Source organism: Mustela erminea, chromosome 19 (assembly GCF_009829155.1).
Source record: "Mustela erminea isolate mMusErm1 chromosome 19, mMusErm1.Pri, whole genome shotgun sequence".
Classification (NCBI taxonomy): Eukaryota; Metazoa; Chordata; class Mammalia; order Carnivora; family Mustelidae; genus Mustela; species Mustela erminea.
In genome coordinates, this window is record NC_045632.1 from 40,273,364 (window position 1) to 40,289,966 (window position 16,603).

The following is a 16,603-nucleotide window of genomic DNA, read 5'->3' on the forward strand; positions in this document are numbered from 1 at the left end:
TGTCCATTAGCATGGTAATTTCTTTTCCACCCCCTCACTTTAAATATGGAGGTGTCTTTGGGCTTAAAATGAATTTCTTGGAGGCAACATATAGATGGGTTTTGCTTTTTTATCCATTCTGATGCCCTGTGTCTTTTGATTAGGGCATTTAGCCCATTAACATTCAGGGTAACTATTGAGAGATATGAATTTAGTGCCATTGTATTGCCTGTAAGGTGACTGTTACTGTATATGGTCTCTGTTCCTTTCTAATCCACTACTTTTAGGCTCTCTCTTTGCTTAGAGGACCCCTTTCAATATTTCCTGTAGAGCTGGTTTGGTGTTTGCAAATTCTTTCAGTTTTTGTTTGTCCTGGAAGATTTTAATCTCTCCTTCTATTTTCAGTGATAGCCTAGCTGGATATAGTATTCTTGGCTGCATGTTTTTCTCGTTTAGTGCTCTGAATATATCATGCCAGCTCTTTCTGGCCTGCCAGGTCTCTGTGGATAAGTCTGCTGCCAATCTAATATTTTTACTATTGTATGTTACAGACTTCTTTTCCCAGGCTGCTTTCAGGATTTTCTCTTTGTCACTAAGACTTGTAAATTTTACTATTAGGTGACGGGGTGTGGATCTATTCTTATTGATGTTGAGGGGGGTTCTCTTCACATCCTGGATTTTGATGCTTGTTCCCTTTGCCATATTAGGGAAATTCTCCCCAATAATTCTCTCCAGTATACCTTCTGCTCCCCTCTCTCTTTCTTCTTCTTCTGGAATCCCAATTATTCTAATGTTGTTTTGTCTTATGGTGTCACTTATCTCTCGAATTCTCCCCTCATGGTCCAGTAGCCGTTTGTCTCTCTTTTGCTCAGTTTCTTTATTCTCTGTCATTTGGTCTTCTATATCACTAATTCTTTCTTCTGCCTCATTTATCCTAGCATTGAGAGCCTCCATTTTTGATTGCACCTCATTAATAGCTTTTTTTATTTCAACTTGGTTAGATTTTAGTTCTTTTATTTCTCCAGAAAGGGCTTTTATATCTCCCAAGAGTGTTTCTCTAATGTCTTCCATGCCTTTTTCGAGCCCAGCTAGAACCTTGAGAATCGTCATTCTGAACTCTATATCTGATATATTACCAATGTCTGTATTGATTAGGTCCCTAGCCTTCGGTACTGCCTCTTGTTCTTTTTTTTGTAGTGAATTTTTCCACCTTGTCATTTTGTCCAGATAAGAGTATATGAAGGAGCAAGTAGAATACTAAAAGGGTGACAACAACCCCAGGAAAATATGCTTTAACCAAATCAGAAGAGATCCCAAATCATAAGGGGGGGAGAAAAGGGATAAAAAGAGGTTCAGAAAAAAAAAATGAAAAAAAGAAAAGAAACAATTTAAAAAAGAAAACAAATAAAGAAAAAGTATAAAAAAGAAAAAATATATATATTAGATAAACTAGTTAAAAAAGTTAAAAAAGAAAAGGGTAAAAGTTAAAAAAAATTTAACAGAAGAAGAGAAAAAAAAATTGAAAAAGAAAAAAAAATAAATTAACTGCAAGACTAAAGAATCATGGGGAGAAATCCATGAGTTCTGTGCTTTGCTTTCCCCTCCTCTGGAATTCTGCTGCTCTCCTTGGTATTGAACCTGCACTCCTTGGTTGGTGAACTTGGTCCTGGCTGGATTTCTTGTTGATCTTCTGGGGGAGGGGCCTGTTGAAGTGATTCTCAAGTGTCTTTGCCCCAGGCAGAATTGCACCGCCCTTACCAGGGGCCGGGCTGAGTAATACGCTCGGGTTTGCTTTCGGGAGCTTTTGCTCCCTGAGCGCTTTCTGTAGAGTTCCGGAGGACAGGAATGAATATGGCAGCCTCCCAGTCTCCAGCCTGGAGGAGCCGAGAGCCCAGGGCGCCACTCCGCAGTGCGCTCTCAGAGAACAGCGCCCAATTACTCCCGTCTCCCTGGACTCTGGCCATGCTCCGAGCTCACCGAGCCTGCCACCGGTTCAAGGTAACCCTGAGCTGAGAGCTCACTCCTTTTCTCTGTCTCTGTAGCTGGCTTCCCCTTTCTAATACCTGTAAGCTCTGTGACACTCAGACACCCCCGATCCTTCTGTGGCCCTGCGAGACCTGAGGCCACACTGACCCCACGTGGGCTTCACCCCGGTTTAGCCTCTGGAGTGATGTCCCTCAGCGGAACAGACTTTTAAAAGTCCTGATTTTGTGCTCTGTTGCTCTGCCACTTGCCAGAAGCCAGCCCCTCCCCCTGGGGTCTATCTTCCCGTTGCTTTGGATTCACTTCTCCGCCAGTTCTACCTTTCAGAAAGTGGTTGATTTTCTGTATCTAGAATTTCTGTTGTTCTTCTCTTCGATCTGCCGTTGGATTTGTAGGTGTTTGCAATCTTTAGATAAGCGATCTAGCTGATCTCCTGCTAGGGGAAGTAGTCTCAGCCTGCTACTTCTCCGCCATCTTGACTCCTTTCCTCTTCCCCATTTCTTAATAACAGTTGAACTAAGGCCCAGAGTGGGGAAGCGACTTGACTAAGGTTTCATATTATGACCCATTATGGCAGAGCTGCATCTAGACCCAAGTATCCATGACCACGATCTTAAGTACCACTATAGGAAGATACCTTTTATTATTTCTCTCTTACTTTCTTTTTGCTCTAATGCATTATAGGTACTGTGGCAAGCCCAAGTAGCTGGGCTTGTTCCATGACCAAATATACTTAACCAACTGAGCCACCCAGGCGTCCCAATGACCAAATATACTGCCCTTCATTCTGTATCGCATGGATCCTCCTCAAATCCCTCCCTCATCCACTAAATCCAAAGGAGAGAGAAGAGGCAACTCCTCTATGCTTCTTATCTTCACCACCACATACATACAAGCTCAGGCTCAGGAAAACACCCCCAACACACACACACACACACACACACACACACACACACACACACACAGTCTTGATTGAGACTAAGATCTGAGTTCTACTGAATCACCCACTAAATGCAGGCACACACAAGATGGGGACTGTTTAAATCTTACAATGGTTCATTTTAATGTAATTTTAGTGATCACTAAGGGGTACCCCAAAGGCGATGACTCTGCTCCCCTGACACAGCTCTCCCTACCACACGTCTTGGAAAAATAAACAGAAACAGGATCTACATTTTTCATGTCTGTTAGCTTTGCAACATGTGGTAACCACGTAGGTTACTGTAATAGGAAACTGCTATAATTAAGCCCTTTTCTCCCCATGCCATGCTGAAGCTGAGAGTCTGCCGGGAGCGATAAGAAAGTTCTGTTCTACTGAATGTTTTGACGTTGTCTTTTGAAATTTACAGCTGTAGAATATAAAACCTTTTTTATTTGGGTTGTGGGAGACTGAAAACCATATAAACAATTATATATGAATTGGAAATGCAATATTAAATGTTGAACAAAGGGTACATTTTCTTCTAATTCCAATGAAGCCATATATTTCTAATGGATTCCTATGATTCAAACGTATTTAAATTGGAAAAAAAAAAGCCTTCAATCTTCCAGTCAGTTATAAGACCCTTGTGTACAGAGAAACTTGATAACAGCATGGGAGTTTATAATCCCCCAGCAGGAGGATTAGAAATTTGCAATGAGAGAAGTCCTTAATCTTGCACTTACATAACTGCACAGTTTTTAGATTTAAATTGTACAAATCAAAAAAATGAAGATCATTTTGTTCTTTTCTAAAGGGTACTCATAGATAAATGATGACTGGTTAGAGTCTATTGAACGTTTGAAACATTTGTAGAATGTAATTTATTCATACCAAATACATCAGAAAAGTAACTCTAGTGTTAAATTACAGCATGAAGAAATTAAAAGGCAGAAGTGAGCAGTTGGGTTTAAATGGATGCTCTGAGGTTTGTAGAAAATGTCAAAAGAGTTCAAATGTTCATAATGTGAAAGTAAATATTTGGGCATACTGTAGGAAGGTTTTATCCCAGTGTAAAATAATACAGTTCTCGGGATATGTTATAAAGAGAAGACTGTTTAGTCTAGCTCATTTAATTTCCATATGTTTTATTAATAAACAATTGTGCCCAAAGGGTAATGTTCTTGCTCCTCCTCATCCTGATTCAATCCTATTGAGTTCTTTCATAAAGTTTAGTCCCAGTGAATTGAACCAATCATAATTTTCCTTTTTCTTACTGATTTTTTTTTTTTTTTTTTTTTTTTTTTTTGGTCAAAAAGTTCACTAGATCAATAAGACATATCTGTGCGGGCTTGAGGGTGGGAGGCTAATAAGGGATACTGCGTACTTTGGATCAAACTTACCTAGACACTGTAGTCATCTGTCCATATTTCCTCTTCACTGTGTGAGGGAAGATAGAGACACAAAAAAGGCAAAGACAGACCGAGTGTTACTTTACACAAGGCTGCAGTTGGCCTTCCTTAAACTTAGTGGCCTGAGCCTGAGTTATACGGAGAATTCTTTTACCATGGTTTGAAATTTTAAATGGTACTTTTCCTTAAACCCATACTTGCTTCTTGGAACTTTAGTAAGTCTAGTATAAAATAAAAATATTCAACATAACAAGAACCAACATATATATACAAAATAAAACAAAAACATAGAGTCAAAGAATAGAATCAAAGAGAGATAAACATCTCTCTTAAGTCCTTAAGGGAATAATGAAGTCTATGAATATAATTACCTAATGTCCCCATTGTTACCTAATAAACGTCCAGGGATATAAACAATAATGTCAGTACACTTCCTTTAAACTGAAGCAGAAGAAAGATAAGTAGAATGTATCCACGGCTTTGAGGGCAAAGTTTTCTTAACAATCACACCAAAAGCTCTAACCATATAGACAACAAAAGATAAACTGGACTACAATAATATTTAAAATTGCACATTCATTAAAAAAAAAAAAACTTTACCTATCATTTAAAAAGTGATTAAAGAAGACAGTTTAGGTGTATGCAAACAAATTTCATTTAACCCTTCATGAAGCTGACAGCCACCTTTTGGAGAACTGCAAAATGGAGCAAAGGCAAGAAACTTTTCTAGGATAAAGAATAAGGAGGAGAAGAGCACCTGGGTGGCTCAGTGGGTTGAATGTCCAACTCTTGATTTTGACTCAGGTCATGATCTCAAGGTCTTGGGGTCAGGTTGGGCTCTGCACTCAGCAGGTCATCTGAGGATTGAGCTTGAGGATTCCCTCTCTCCGTCTCTCAATCTCTCTCTCTTTCTCTTTCAAATAAATAAGTAAATCCTTTTTTAAAAAAAAAGAATAAGGAAGAGACAAATAAAAATATTTAATTGTGTGTGGTCATACAGTCATCTTTGGGGTGAAAAAGCCCAGAGTTGGCTTACATATGCTGAGTCAAATATACTATGTTTTTGGTCCAGTGGAACATTTACAGGAATGCTAAAATTATCTAAGTTTTGGTTTGCTGGCATGGAAGGCTAGGCAGGAGAGGCCCCATCTTATTCATAGAAATTTATTTCCACATTATCAGACTAGATGACAGAGGAGGAGAGAAAAAAGAAGCATTGGAAGTAATAAACATTAATACTTGAGGAATCTGAGTAAAAGATAATCAGTAAGATTCTTTCTTCAGTGCTTTGAAAAGCATGTCTCACAAAGATCTCTTATTTATAATAAATAAAGGGCTCTTATATAAAGGACTCCAGCAAATCAAAAAGAAAAAAGGCAAAGGATATTTTTCAAATGGCAAAACACATGAACAGGCACAAATTCACTAGTAATCGGGGAAGGACAGAACAACAGTGTAATAAGTGTAATACCACAACACGCTGAAAACAATAGGAAAGAGAGATGGAGGAGGAAGGGAGGAAGGAAAGAGAGAGGAAGTAGGAGGAAGGAGAAGAGGAAAGAGGGAAGGACTAGACATCCTAAGTATTGAAAAGGGTTTAGGGTAATCAGAGATCTTGTAGATTTCTGGTAGAAAGGTAATATGGTATAACCGCTTTGAAAAACTGCTTGGCAGTATTTTTTCAAGTTGAATCATCCAGCAATTCGACCCTGAGCGTAAAAGTATGTGTTCATGAGAACATTCACATGTTCGTTGAAAGACATGTAGAAAATGTTCATTTTTAAAAAGGTAGCAACACTATTTTTAGTAGTAAAAAGCTGAAAACAATCTAAATGTTCACATGCAATACAGTAGATAAATAAAATAGGGCATATCTACACAATGGATTACAATGTAAGATTGAGGATAAAGGAACTCCAATTGCACAGCACAAAATGAATGAATCTTATGAAGATTAAGGTAAAGCAGCAATTCAATGTCAAAGACTAGATGCAGTATGGTTCCATTTAAATCAATTTTAAAAATAAGGAAAACTAATCTGTGGTGTTGCAAGTTCCTGTCGCAGTTAACCCTAACAATAAGCAGGGAGGGTATTGACTGAAATGGGGTGAAAGAGATTTTGAGGGGAGGGCCATGTTGCTCTCAAAGATAATGACTCAGTTGTGCTCATTTCATGAAAATTTATTAACCTTTTTATTTATGTGATTTTCTGGATATATCTTATATTTCATTGACATTCACCTCAAAAATAGAATTAAAATTTTTTAAAGAGGACTTTTCTCCAGAAGATTATTTCCTGAGTTTAGATAGTACATGGATCATTTTACAAAAGGAAAAATACTTCTGTTTAAATAAAGGTCTAAGGACTCACTTTGTTCAGGGAAACTGATGAGAATAATATTTGATTTAAGAAAATAAAACCTTAGCATAATAAACATGTTTTCAATTGCTATAATCACAGCAAATGAGAAATTTTACTATCCCAAATTGTAAAATGTATTTTTAGTTGTAAGTGTATATATATTTTGTTGTATATATGTTTGTATATATATTTAGTTGTGTGTGTGTGGATGGATATTTATATATATATAAATATATGTATTATGTAAAATATATATATAATACAATATATTTATATATGTAATATAAATATATATATAATATATATAATATTAGAATCTTTTGGTCTCCAGCTCAAGAAGCACTAAATGAGGTGGACTAGAATATACTGTGTAAAACTAAAAACACTGAATTTAAAAGAATGAGTTTTATTTCTCATTCAGAGCTCATATCCATCATGTGGTCAGCAGGTGACCCTGCTCCGCTTCACCCTATTCTAGGACTTAGGTCATCGGAGGAGCGGCCAGTGTTGCTGGTCAGTTTGGCAGAGGGAAAGAGAGAGTATGGTAAATCATTCATCATTTTTTAATGTTTTCCCCTAAACAAGTGATACCCATCAGTACCTCTCACATTTCATTTCCCAAAATAAATCGAATGGACACAGCCCAACAGTGGTAAGGGAGGGACCTATGCTACTACCCTAAGCCTGCTAGAAAATGGCAGTTATTAGGTGAACCACCCTGACTTTTCCATTAGCTCTCATGTCACATCAATTAGTTTTCACATCTATAAGCCTCATCAGAACCTTAACAGCAATGTGTTCAAATGACACTGGGAACACCTCTTGGATACATGTGGGTCAGTTGCAGTCAGCCACCACTTAAGTTCCAATGCTTGGCAGAGTGCCTAACATATGGCCTATGCTCCCTGAGTGTTTGTTGAATGTATGAAGAAGGCTGAGGGTATAATTAATTCTTGGCAAAGGATATAAGAATCAGAAAAAGATACCCCCCCATAAAAATGGTACCTTTGAAGAAGGCTGAGAAAGCATCTGTCAGAGAGAAAAAAGAGAGAGAGAGGGAGACAGAGAGGAACAGAAAGATGTGTCCAAGAGGTACTATATAAAGACAATAATATATAAGGTACATAATGAGCAAATTCAAATATGCATAATGGTCAAGTATATATTGTACATGAACTCAATGCCCAGAGGTAAGACAATAAGGAGGGGTAGAAACTGTGACAAACAAGAGACTTCCTTCTTCATCTCTAGAATTCAGACATTACTTAGTTCTACCTAATTATTGCCATGTAGGAATATGAACTTACATGTTTTCCCCACTTTTTTTTTAGAGTGTTGTTGAAGTTCTAGCTTTTTAAATAAAATATCCCAGTTTTCAAACACCAAAAATGTCAAACAAATCACTTTGACTCATCACTCTGAGACTATGGGCTATTTTACATATATCTCACTCTTGTTATGAATGAAATTTTGAGAATAGTGATTGCCTGTGGGACACAGAGAAAGAGCACTGGAACTGAAGATTGAAATATGATTGTGGAGGACTTCATATGAAAAGCCTCAAAAAGCCTCTGAAGTTTTCAGAGATGTTAATAAAATACTGACGCAAATTGTAAACTTATGTAAAAATTGATTTAAATTAAACCTTGACCCTGGTTTCAAAACTTTCCTTATTTCAAAACTCCTGGTTTCAAAATTTTCCAAGCAGACAATGCTTCCTTTGTCTATAGACAAAGAGAAACACTGTTGCTGATTTTGTGAGATAATAGTTCAAGGGTATTGACCAAAAAAATGGACTATGCACCACAAGTGTTTTGTTGTTGCTGCTGTTAAAATATTCAAAAGTATTTGGCTTTCATCATGATCAAACATTTATTGAATAGATATAATGCAAAAAGTTTCAGCCCCAGTTAAGCAGATACAGTAAGGTCAAAAAGTTTCCATAACATAAACATTTCAGATCCAAGTTAAAAAAAAAAAAAAGAATGCCTCTCATTAAGTATTTAATTTAATTATTTTTCCATGCTCAGGGCTAATAGTGCCTGAGCACATAGTTCTCCTTAATTTCATTAGCAGGCATTTATGAGTCCCTGCGGCGGGTAGATATGGAGGAAAATATAAACTTTAGGGTATTTTTCTTTCTTATTAAGATAAAATGCAAAACAATTCATTGTAATTTTCAGGGTCAAAATAGAGCAATTTTTTGTGGCTGCTTCTGGGGAGCATTTGTCACCGTTCCCATTCAGCCAAAGAAGGCATTAGTCTAAATTTCTAAAACTAAAATTCATCCAGAGGACAGACTTTAATTTGAACACATACTCAGAAATTTCTGGGGTATTAACTCCTCTATTCTAAAAAGAGCTCAAAAGTGACCACTTAAGCCTAAATTTAGAATTCATTCCCATTGGTTTCAAATCCTTCTCCGTAACCACTAATACTTCAAAGTGTTGAAAATGCCAGAATGAAGACAGCAAGGAGAGAGATCTCCTAGTCTTCTTTACAGGATTCATAATTGTACATTTATTTATAAATTGTACCTTGTAGAGTCTTTTATTTTAAAGATATTCATTCATTCATTTATTTATTTATTTAACACACAGAGAGAGCCACAGAGTACCAGTTGGGGGAAATGCAGAGGGAGAGTGAGAAGTAGGCTCCCCACTGAGCTGAGAGAAGGATGTGTCCCCTGGGATCCGGACCTGAGCTGAAAGTAGATGGTTAACCCTCTGAGTCACATAGGTAACCCTGTATAGTCTTTTAAATTGTGTATTCCTGTTCAGTTGCACACGTCTAGGGTTCCTTTTTTTTTCCCCCCACAGTGTTCCAAAATTCATTGTTTAGGGTTCCTTTGATCAGAAAAGCACATCATGACTACGAATGGAGGGTCTAATCCTAATATCTCACTCTCAATTTATAAACCCCTCAACAGCCTATAGGGCACTTAGACAAGCAGAGGCAAATTCCATTTCCAGTGGGGAACCTGTGGAAATGTCACCTTGGGTTATGCATATGAACCTCTCTCAGAAAAACAAGGAGGGAGGAAGAATACTGATCACCAATGACATGATAATGCCCTGAAGTGACAAGCGTTTACTTAATTCAACAGTTTACTCACATACAGATGTGCTTTATGCAGGCTCAGTGTGGTTTAACAAGCATGGGTAGATGTACCTCATAGATAAGAACATGAAGAATAGACCCCTGAAAGGCAGAATTTTTCTTAAAAAATGCTGCCTATCCTGTCCTCACACTGAATAGAGAAATTGGAAGACCGTGCTTCGTATTTACCTTATTGTGTCTCCAGTTAATTTGGGATCTAATGTCAGACTGAAGGGGTGAATATCCAGCTTCATCATGCCTTTAGTTCAAATGACATTATTTGAATCACTTAACTGTATGTGAAATTCATCATCAGTAGAGAGGGATTATAATAGTACCTGCCTTGTAGTACTGTTGTGTTAACTGCCAAACTGTTAAATGTATCACATTGCACTTGATACAAAATGAGAACTCAGTAACTGCTGTGATTATCACTGCTTTTATTGTCGGTGGTGGTAATATTATTATCATGATTATTATTATTATTTTCTGTTTCTAGAATAGGGAAGGTTCATCATAACTGTGAATTAATTTAAGCTGGGGGATTTCCTTTAAAATTTATGTTTTCTCACTTTCTCTTTAAGAAATGTAGGCTTGTTTATCCCAGTCTTCAGATATTCACACAAGTAAAGGAGCTTGTACTGAGTCAGTCCTCTGGCTTCTGTATGTTTTAGGACACTAGGACATTCCTTCGATAGGTGCAGATGCACTCACATACACACACACAGTAGCAGATCCATTCATTTTTTTCCCCTCAGTCATTTATACATTCATTCCACAAATGCTGATTTGCATATAATGGTTCTGTACCATATTTCAAGATAGTGTTGGCTGCAATCTGTAGGAAGAAAATTTAAGTACTTTAGATACATGTAGTGTGTGGGGCAGGCAGCGGGGAGGGCATTCAGGAGATATAATTTCTATTTATTTTTCAGTTGGGGGAATTGCTACAAAACAAAGTTAAGTGAGAGAAGGTTTTTGAAAGTTTGCCCTCAGGGCAGAACCTCGGGCTTTCAGCAGGACCTGTCTGCACACAACTACCTTCCCCAAACATTACTCTCTCTAATCATGCCAAAACCCTGGCTGCCAGTTAACTACTCTTGCACCCCCCCCCTTTTTTTTCACTCGCCTGTTCTAGTTTTAGCCAGACGGCTCTGTGTAGCTTGATCATGGGTACTGCCTGCTCCTTGGACTTCACTTCTGCCACACTGATTGGCATCTGGTCGTCTTCCCGAGATTTTGACTGACAACCCATTTCTGAGTTTGGCTTCCAATGCTTCTTTCAGCAGCATAAGAACTCACCCCAACCCCACTTAACTTTCTTGACTGTTTTCTCTTCACAGAATTAATTGCCAATCAGGGACCACTTTGCAGTGTTTCAGGTCTGTGTGTCTGAAAATCCTCCCTTGGACAGCAGGAAGCTCTGGCTCCTCCTTCTTTGTCTCTCCTCCCCTGGATAAATTTCCCTAAGAACAATTTGGGTCTCTAATTAGAGGAATCATATTATTCTGTCATTACTGGCCTACTGGATGCGGTAGCCTCCTCTGGAGCTCATGCCCAGAATGCTGTTAGCTTAGTTTAGTTAGTGGCTCAACAGTTAATTGATCAAATTTCAGCAATTTTCATTTTCCATAACCCACTTTTATTCAGGGTTGATGCATTTTTTTTAAAAATGTGAAGTGATTATCATTTAACAGCTGTTGTGCAAACCATTTTCAAAGAACTGTTTTCAGTTTTCATTACCAAAACATGGCTCTCCTGTATCATCCTCTCATATCATGTGTCTGAACTTTGATATACCAACAGTCGTGGTATTGGCCTACCCCAGTCACACACAACAAGCAGGCAGGGCAGTACCAAACACATGAGCTGTATAGGCAAACTGATCTGAGTTCAAATTCTAGTTCAGTTCCTTACAGATAATAGGAACTGAGGCAAGTTTCATAGCTTTGGGGAGTCTCATATTATTCATCCACAAATTTGGGTTATTGTCTACATTGTAGAATTTTGTTGAATATTGAAGAATATCATATATATATATATGAGAATATATGTATGCTATATATGAGCATATATACAAATATATGTATATACAAGCATATATATGCTATATATGAGCATATATACAAATATATATATAAGCATATACTTATGCCATATACGTATATACTCATATATATATATGCACTATACAAATAAATGACATTAATTATATTGTGTATATGTGGAGTCTGATCCCCAATAAATATTTGATGAAAAGAATAGCTATTGTCATTATTCTTCACCATGGAAAAGGAAAACACAAGATTCCCTTGGGCCAGAGGGTAATGTAACATTATATTTAAGGCAGCTCTATCAACTGATGTTAAAAAAAAAAAAAAAAAGAAAAGAAAAGGATAGATAGGTAGATAGATGTACCTAATTTTAAAAATTCTTGAGACTGATATATACAAACTATGTACAAACCCATCAAATGCCCGCCCTCTCCAAGACTGCCTGGGATCCTTTGTGCCTCTAAAATTGACAAAGTCCATGCTGTCCCTTGAAACTGTGCATCCAAACCAGAAAGGAATCAGCCCTACAGCTTGGTTTTCTCCCTCTGTTCCTTCCCTTCAATTTCTATAGAGTCTACTAGCTGAAACACTTGAAATTACGGTCCTGGAGGATTTTGGTCAGATCTTGTTTGTCGTTATAATGTTGCTGCCAATCTCCTGCCCCCAGCCAGCTCCGTGGGGCTGTACCATCAAGGCTCCCACTTTAAGTTTACCTCCAGCCCCACCAATGCACTAATGTACTCTATCACTCACCCTCCGCCAGGGGACTGAAAATAGCCTCTGGCTTCAATTGCTTGTTTGGAAAGGAAAAACAAAATTGAGAGAGAGAGAGCAGAAAGGATGACAGTTCTACCCTCCGTCCACTGTACCAAAGACCTTCTCCAAGGGAAACAGTCTTTCAATTAGACTCACCTGATTACATCACCTGGGCTCTGCGGAGATTTCACATGCTGGTGGGCAGCCTGGCTTCTGCCAAATTTCTGTTCTCTCTTACTTGGTGTCCTTCTATGCCCCAGAATCTTTTCCTGTCAGATGTGAGAGTCTAATTCACTGCCTCTCAGGGAAGTGGCAAGAGAAGTTTTCTGACAAGGCCTTATTAGGGGGACCTCTGGTGAGACCATGTAGTTCAGAGAACCACAGTGATGGACAGATTGCGTTTCAAGTTAGATACTTTCTGCACATGTTCTAGAGCATGTGCATACATCAGGTTGTGTAGTATTCATTGGCACTATCATATTGAGGTCTGCATGTATCCTCACATTCAGGGACCTAAGTAACTGTGCCTAAAGCCATTTTAGCCACTTTTTGTGCTTCCCCTACTTCTAGCCCCTCGTTCCTTGAACAGTGTTGTGTCCTGGCCATACCTAATTTCTTTCCTTCCTTCCTTCCTTTCTTTCTTTTTCTTTCTTTCTTCCTTTCTTTTTAAAGATTTTATTTACTTATTTGACAGAGGGAGAGAGAGACAGAGATCACAAGTAGGCAGAGAGGCAGGCAGAGAGAGAGGAGGAAGCAGGCTCCCCGCTGAATAGAGAGCCCAATGCAGGGTTCGATCCCAGGACCCTGAGATCATGACCTGAGTCGAAGGCAGAAGGTTAACCCACTGAGCCACTCAGGGCCCTCTACCTAGTTTTCTTGACTACTTCCCTGCCATGCATCATCACCTGCACAAATAAACTGTTGTGGATTGTTCTGTTTTGTTTTGTTTACAATTCCCAAAGGGCTCAAGTATCTATATCCTCTCTTCATTTTTGCGCTTATGTAATACACAAACATCATCCTAAAACAGCATATGTTTCAAATGATTTTTCCTGAATTTTGTAGTCCACAAAATGCTAAAATTAAAAAACAAAAAACTAAAGTTTTGAATTTGTTCATTTCTCATGGCACAAAGCCTGTTAATACATATTATTACATGGTGATGATAACGATGATGGTGGTGATGGTGATGTTGATGGTAATAATGGTTGTTTAAATTCATATCTTGTTTTCAACCTTAAAATGTGAAGGTCTTGGGGGGCCCAAGTTGGTTAAGCCTCTGCATTCGGCTCAAATCATCATCCCAGGATCCTGGGATCCTGGGATCAACTCGAGTCTGGCACCCTGCTCAGGAGGGAGTCTACTTCTCCTTCTCTCTCTGCCCTTTCCACTCATGCTCACTCTGCCTCTCAAGTAAGTAATATTTTTTTTTAAAGGTAAAAGTCTTAATGTTCTTGCATTTTCAGTGTGTTGAATGGCTTATAATGAGTGCTTGATAATTTTGCTTGACTTAGATTAACTAATGCATGGAGAAAACTCAAACAAAGCAATTGATGTTCTTGGTATATTTGGTGTTTGAAACTTCAGAGTTGTTTTCATTTCAATGACTTTTCTTTAGACCTTTTCTCCATCTTTCAAAGATAGATTGTATCTTTGGAAACTACCAGGGTAAGGGTAATTGAAGGCTTGCAAATGCAAAAGATACAGTCTTTACATTTTGAACAATTTCTTTACATCAATTTTCTTCTACTATTTTATGGCCAGGATCTCTTATCTAAACCAAAGCTAAGAGCATATTAAGCTGAGATTATTCATGGGTATTTTGAATCCCATTTGGCATTCAGAATTCTGATTACTTCTATTCTATCTGGCGTGCTCTTTCTTTAAAAAAAAAAAAAAGGTAAAATAATGTAACAAGAAGCGCTCTTGTAAAGAAAAAAAAGATAGTGGATGTCTAATGATAATAATTGTGGCCGTTAAGATGTCCATTGTGCTATATCAGTTGGAACTCCCTTGAATTTTGATCCCTAGAAAATTAAAGTACAAGGAGGCAAGGAAGGTAGGCTATTATTCCTCTGTGCACCAGAACATCCTTTTTCCAAAAGTGGGTAGAAGGAATGAGGAGCCAGCTGTGATGTCACAGGGAAGTAGAGAAGGCAGAATGGCTGTGGAAACAGCCCTGATAAGATCCACAAGATGAAGGATTTCAATGGTTTAAAAAAAAAAAATGCATGTGTTAAGTCTACCCAAGCCCACAAAATCAGAGCAGTGGTTTATTTGGGTTTTGTTTTTTTAATCTATGGGACTTTACTAAATACACTAAAAACTTCTCTCTGGGATCTTATGTTCTGATAAAGTGTTTATGTATTGGGGTAGGCCCATAAGAGAGGCATTTTGCATTTTGGAATGGACATTAAGAGAATTTTGGTGGGGTAGGAGTATATTCTTGTGTTCTAACCTTTGTGAAGGATTGGTTATCTTCACCTTTACCTCTCTTACTCCACCACACCTCAGGGGTACCTGTTACACCTGGAGACCAGATGGAGTAATGCCGTCAGGTCAGCTGCCGTGTTTAGTCATCTTACTCAGAGGAAATAAGCTAATATCAAAGCAGCTCAGTGAATCCAGATGTGGCACACTTGATTTGACTTTTTGAATCAGGATTGTCATATAGTCATAACAATAAAATATCATTACAACATTTCTATAATATTAGGTCCAGTCAACTATTTATTAATGTAACCTGGGATCCATCATGGTCCTCTCTGTGGTTTCTCAGCCATTCGAAGCTGTGTCTAAAGGGTTTAGACAACTCAATCTTAGCCAATATTGATCTTCTTCTCCCCAAGTGAGTTTTATCAATGCATGGGACATTTTTGATTTTCAAATATTAGGGGATACAATTATTATCTAAGGGATAATGCCAGAAATGCTGGTCAACAACTCACAATGCATAGGACAGTCACTCACAACAAAGAGGTATCTAATCAAAAAGGTCAGTAGTGTCCACGTAGAAAAAGCTCATCTATAGCCCTTCTACTTAGATTGTGTTCTGTGGACCAGAAGCATCACCATCATCTGAAAGTTAAATAGTTCAGTGTCCCATCTTGCTCCCAAGACTGGATCAAAATCTTTATTTAGATAAGACTCCAAAGGATTCATATGCTCATAGTTTGAGAAGCATTATGCCAGACTGATAGTTTTCCAAACATAGTAGGTCACAGAATCCTGGGAAGCTCTACAGTAACCTCCCAATGACAAAAAAAAAAAAAAAAAAAAAAAAAGTCAAAATCATTCACCCTTTGCTACACCCTTGGAAATCCTGTTTTACTGGTCTGAGGTGGTACCCATGGAAGCAATAGTATTTGAAAGCTTCTTAGGTAATTTAATGTGCCACCAAGATTGAGACTCACTGGTCTGATCTAACTTAGAGTGGAGAAGATATACTTAGAATGAACACATGTCTTGGCATGCCTAGGATGATTCCATTATTCAGTTATGTCTTTTGTCCTATAATATCATAACGTGACTTTTCATTGTCAAATGTGTCCTGATCTTGGAGTAAGCAACAATTAATTTAAATTCAAAGAAACCATTAAGATTGTGACAAGGCCAGCCACAGAGTGGAAAAATATTTTTAATGTATATATCCAAATGTATAATATGTGAATGCTAAATACATAAAGAACATCCAACAAATCAATAACGAAAAAAGACAACTCACTTGGAGCAAAAGACTTGAACAAGTGCTTTATAAAAGAAGCTGTGAAAATAGGTAATCAAAGTATTCTCATGGAAATACAAATTTGAACAAAGCAAGTTCAAATACAAGCTTTGATATCAATACAAGCCAGTGACCTCAGACTGATGATACCAGATATTGTTAGGATGTGGAACAGGTAGAACCCTCTTGCCTTGCTAATGGAAGAGTAAACTGCTATTACCACTTGGTTGCAGTTGCTTACCAAAGTTCAATACATGCATATGTAGACCTATGACAGATATGCCTCCACCTACATATATAATAAAAAAATGAATA